Consider the following 6,202-nt stretch of genomic DNA (forward strand, 5'->3'; position numbering starts at 1 on the left):
CCCCGCCACGCGGAAGGCTAGAATTCACCCGCCATCTTTAATGTTTTTTGGTGCTGGCCAAAGGTCATTTCTTGGTTGCGCGTCGTGGTAGGGAGACGATTCCTTGAAAAGGTGGTTTTTTTGTGGTTTGAAAATGGAATAACTTTGGAACTACTTAACCAATTTTAACAAAATGACCCCTCATTTTTCTCACAAAGGTAAGGACTTTCAAATAAAATTAGTTTGGTTTTCGAAATTTGAGGGGAAAATTTTGGCCTGACCACCCTACAAAGGCGAAGAGAACGCTACAGAATAAAATAATGTATGTCTGGAAGGTGATGGAAAAGATTGTATCTACTGTAAATGGTATCAAAACCACTAAAACCCCCGGCTGGGCCGGATGTGTACACTGTCAATTCCAAAGAACCAAACATCAAAATTTAGAGACAGCACACTTGACTTGCAGTAGTGCAAGGTGCAAAACTTTTTAATGCTATGCCAAAGAGCATCAGAAACCTCAAAAACATTTCTATCGATAAATTCAAAAGAGCCCTGGACACACACCTTAAGTCTATCCCAGATGAACTCCATGGATATATTGGGTGCAGGAGAGCTAAATTCAAATTCATTCAATAATTGACAGTCAGGCACATCCTGGCAATAAATGAACAGGGTATTTTTCACTTGCGACCATTTGCAAATGAACAGGGTTGAAAACGAAAGTGACGTAATAGCGCCGAATACCCAGTTTAATTGAACCGGGTTGGAAATATTTTGCTTCATTTCAAAGAACTGCATAGATGAAATTTTTTTTCCATGGGTCAATTTTGTCTTCGAAGATTGAAGAAACTTTTAACGAAAAAATAAAGTTTTCTTCCTTTTTCAGTTTGAAGTTCATTTTTATTCATTTTCACGCTTTTAGTCTGAGACGTCCTATCTCATTTACACTGGGTGACAAATACCCCATGCAAATGCTCACCCCGTTCATTTGCCAGGATGTGCCCAGGATGTGCCTGACTGACAGTCTAGGAAATCCTCTCAATTGCACGCTTATCAAAGCGCGCCGTAAGCGCGCAATTGCACGGTTATCAAAATGGCAGAATTTTTATACACGCTTATCGAAATTGTTCTGAAACGGGCGGTAAGCGTTAAGCAAGATTGACGGGTGACGGCTTTTGCAATATTGCACGCTTTAAAATTTCCTATATTTTTGACACGCAATTCCTTCCGAAAGCTCTGTTGAATTTCAAAAGCCTAGGGCAGTTTTACTCAAAAGTTAGAGTACCCTGCCTAGTTGGCGACCGAAATTTTTCGATTCAAATTTTTCACTTACTTTTTACTTTTTTGAAAATCCTTTTCGACCAACGGTTAAACAACTTTTCACATGCTCTTCGTGTTTGTTTTGATTTTTTATTTGAGGCGATCTTCTTAGAATAAAAAACTTTCGAAGCGAGCGGTACTAGTGCCCAGTTCCCGACCGACGTACCAGTCTGCGACCGATCACGAGAAAGAAAAAATCAGTGCTCTACTTGCAGGTAAGGTTGTATTAATTGATCAGGATGATAAAAAAACTCATAAGCTTTCCGGTATTACATTTATTTACACTCGTTCTTTTGTTTTAAAATAGCTCACTTACATTTCGCTACCTTAATTCAAAAGGTGCCTAAGTCCTGTGAGCCTTAATTCAAAAGGGGCCTAAGTCCATTTGGGTCATTTTGAGAAAATTGCAATTAAAGTTTTTCCTTGATTCTGAAACCATTTTTGATGGTAAAGCTTTGAAGTAAATGTTTTCTGAAAGCCATAGCTGTAAGTTGTTTTTCCAATGAAAAGGCATTCGTTTGAAAGGAATGTATTTTTGTATGTAACAGGTGCAACTTAGTAAATCTTGCAGAGTGGACTTAGGCCTTTTTTGAATTAAACATGAATTTTGAAAAACGTGTGAGGGTTAATTTCTGCCTTTTAGAGTTCAAAACCTGCACATATGACACTCCAAAATAAAACCACTTACACCTAGATTCAAGATAAAGAGAAAAGACAATCTCAGTAAAATAAAGAAAAACTCAACTAAACTTTTTAGGATGCATGGACTTAGGCCCATTTGCAATTCAATTGGACTTAGGCCTCTTCAAAACTTAACAAACTTATTTTGGTGGACTTAGGCCTTTTTATTGTAAAAAGTTGATGGACTTTGGCCCTTAATTGTAAAAAGATGATGGACTTAGGCCTCTTTTGAATTAAACATCACTTTTATCAGAGCTTCAGTATGAAGTTTTGAACCTTTTTAACTTTAAAAACTACTTGTTATGTACATCAAAAGAGAGCAAATGAGCCAGAGATTGAGAAAAACTAAAGATCTCAAATCTCATAAAAATGGACCCCTTTTGAACTGGGGGGTACCTGGACTTAGGCCCCTTTTGAATTAAGGTAGCGATTTATTTCCCTTCGGCATGTTTTTTCAGAATTTTTCTTCAAGTCGCCATTTTTTTCTAAAATTTGTTTTTGTTTTGTTTTGAAAGTGGCGGTCTATGGAGAGTCTTCATTTGATAAAAACGCGGGAATTTTTTATGTCTGTTTTTTTCTCTTCGCGTCTGGAATTTTTTAATCGCAATGTAGAGTCTTCTTTTTCATTTTTTGAGTTTGGTCGGTCGCAGACTGGACGTCAAATTTCGAAGCTGATTGCGTCAACTTTTTTATCAATATTTCAAACGAAAAAAACTGTATCGAGCTTATTTTTACAGAAATGCTTTCTAACATATTCATCGTTTTGGACAAGTATTTTTTGGAGTGGGAGTTGAAGCGTTTTTTCTTACGAGGCTTTTTTGTCCACAGGTGGCCATTTTTTATTTTTTTCGAAAAATCCGGGTTTTTCATGTGCTTCCGTGCAAAGTTGGATCTTTCGGATTCTACTCGTTCTTTTCTAGAACTTTTTTTACACAGTTATGGGAAATAGGTCAAGGCAGATTACTACCAAAAGAAATTCTCCAGAGGTTTGTTTTTGCAGTTACATCAATATGCCTTCTTACCTGTCTTTAAAAATATAAATAAAAGTAATCACGGAAAAGGTCGCAAAAAAAAAAGACATATATAAGTGTGAGAACAGAGTAATCAAACTCGTTAGAAAAAGTACCATTAGAAGTCATAAAAAATCAACCTGAATAAATGCAATCGAAATTCCAGAGAACTTCATAATTCCCCAAACAACATTACATTACTATGTCAAACTCCCATCACATAAATTTTACAATTACGTCAGAGTAGACTACGCTCGCCACCGAAGAGGTTTATTTGGAAAGGGTAATTATATTTTATTGTTCACTTCTTTTTTAAAGATTTGCCAAGTTGGAAAAGTATGAATTTCTTTGTACATACCGTAGAGTCGTTTAATCTCGACATACGTCTTGCAATCTCGACATAGCTGTAGGCTGGTCTTCGAAATAAAAAATCAAACATAAACAAATACATACCAAAGTTATCAATCAATCACTAAAATGTACTCTCTCTCTATCACGTCACAGATTGTTAATAGAATATGAGAAATGTGAAGTGTTATTACTTATACTTATATTTGAAAAGAAAACTTTAACGATGTAGTAATCGCTAAAAACTAATTAGCATGCTTTCAACGAAGATGTCCAAATCACAACAACACAACATTTTGCACGCGAGAAATTTTTAGTAGACATTTTTACCGTGAACCGAAAATAATAAAAAGAACCCGGTTTCCTTTTGAATTTAATGTGACCGCCATACTGGCCATCACGGCGTGCGGCCTGTTAGCGCCTAGAGCGGGTGTTTTTATATATAAGGAAGGGGAAACCATTGAGTTTTAAGCCCGAAGGGCTAGAGGTCAATCTCTAACCTTTCTCAGGCAAGAAAAATTGAAGCCTTAAAATATGAGCCGTATTTTTGATGACGGATTGAATCTAGCAATTCCTTTGTTTCGAGTGATATATTTTTCGAAATTAAGCGGTAAATTTTAGTTTCAATCTGTCATTTGTGTAAAAACCAGGCGGGTCGCTCAAGGCCGCGCAACTTTGGTAGGATTTGTTGGCTTCAAATCCTACCAAAGAGATTGACCTCTAGCCCTTCGGGCTTGAAACTCAATGGGGGAAACCAGGCTAAGCGCGCGAATTATTTTTATCACGTGACTTGAAGCGTAATAAAGTTGTAAAATTTTAATGATGCGATGGACACGAGAAAGTTACGAGGAAGTTTGCATGCGTTTCGTGTGTTGTGTAAATTATAATTTAGCTGTTTTTTTAATTGAAAGGATTGCAATTTTTTATTGAACTTCTAGTTTGATGGATGAACTTGTTCGATAAGAATGATACCAAGAATTTCATTCAAGGTTTGTTTTGATTATTTTACAGATCCGGTGTCGAGATTGCAAGACGTATGTCGAGATTAAACGACTCTACGGTATTTTACCTAACCCAAATATTTGGGACGCTGAGTTTTAAACGAATGGTCAAGTTGAAACGAACGATAAATGTATCAAGGTCTGTTTTATTTACCCCCTGGTGACTTAACAAAAGAGACTTAACTCGATGTTACAATCCAATTATTGAAAGTTTGTCTGGGCCTTTTTATAATGAGCGAGACATACGTTCTCTGATTATACGCAATTTTCATATCAACATTTTCGAGGCATTTTGATGTAACTGTTTTGTATGACTTTTCTGGGTTCAAAGACGTTCGGTCGCCAACTGGACCGGTCGCCTATTGGGCAGGGGACTCTATCGTAGAAGAAGATTCCGTAAAAATGGATTGCCCGTTAAACCATGCCTCCGATCGCCCGAATTAGAGAATTCTGAACCCCCTTGAAATCCCTAAGCAATTTCAACCGGGGCAGGAGCGGGCGTAAATTATAACCATGCAATTGCGCGCTTACGCCCTCGGAACATAAGCGTGCAATTGAGAGGATTTCCCAGGCAGACTGACTGCTGATTGACATGAAAAATATCTGCTGAGATTATTTTTCTCTCGACAGATTGATCACACAGAGGCGTGGTTCACCAAGAACCTTACCTGAAGCAGGATGCTCAAACAACTACACAAGTAACACAAGTAAGTAACTTTTGGGATCAGATTGCACCACTGGGACTGATCAAAGTTGAAAAAGCTGAATCATCTCAAAGTTGACTGTTTTCGCCGGAAAAGGATAATTACAAGGTCTCAAAAGAAGGTTGTCTATTGCTCATTCCGACATTTTAAATTTTCCGGGGGTTTTGTTGTTTGGAATTGATTAACTAACAGTTAGGTAGGGTCAGGGTTGCTAGTAACGGCTTGTCACTGTGCCGGGTGCATACTCGGCGCCTTGGGCCCCGCAGGGTTGCTAGTAACGGCTCGAATTTCAGTCAGGTTAAAAGTCGATGTCGGAATGAGCAGTAGACAACCTTCTTTTGAGACCTTGTAATTATCCTCTCCCGTTTTCGCCACTGCTTTAGTCTACCATGTTTGTTTATTTGCAATTTCCGTAACATTGCCTACCCGCATCCAATGTACGGTACAACACTTGAGGTACCCGCAAAAAAATTCCCAGCCCGCCCTCTGGGCCGACAAAGTTTTGGCCGATAAGGTATGTTGTTAAAAGTTCGAGTAAAGTTCGAGTATGTTTGAAAATTAAAAATCTGCCAATTTCTCGTTCAACCATGGCGTATACCCGGTAAGGCTCGTAAAATCCACAGAATCGTCCTTGTTTTTCGAGTATAGAACTTTTCGAACTAATCGAACTTTTCTTCAATCGGACTTTTCGAACTAAACCGAACTTCTCGAACTCTTCACAAATCTCATGAAACTTTCCAATAGTTCAAGTAGAGAAATTACTCGAACTTTACTTGAGTAAATACCATTCTCGAACTGTTTGAGTAATTGGGTTTGGAATAGACGTTAATTGCGTAGAAAAAATGATGGTGACGTCTAGCAAAGGCATACACTACTCGTTTTTTATAAGAACAAATTATAATTATATAAAAAAATTGCTTAGATGGCCGGAATCTTAAGAATAAGTTAAGAATTTCTTATATGGGTTTGAGGGAAAGAAAAAAAGAATGTCCAGGTCTAAATTAGGACGTTTTGTTAAAAGTGTGTTTACATTATGGTGGGACCACTTACTTAGGCAAAATCGGGTACGGGAACGTGCCCTTTTTTAGGCTTTGAAAATATCTGAAAGTGTTCCAAATTTATTAATTTTCGAGATGTGTTCCTGGTAGGGTCGACTTTT

Source organism: Clytia hemisphaerica, unplaced genomic scaffold (assembly GCF_902728285.1).
Source record: "Clytia hemisphaerica strain Z4C2 unplaced genomic scaffold, Clytia hemisphaerica genome assembly, whole genome shotgun sequence".
In the NCBI taxonomy this organism is placed as follows: domain Eukaryota; kingdom Metazoa; phylum Cnidaria; class Hydrozoa; order Leptothecata; family Clytiidae; genus Clytia; species Clytia hemisphaerica.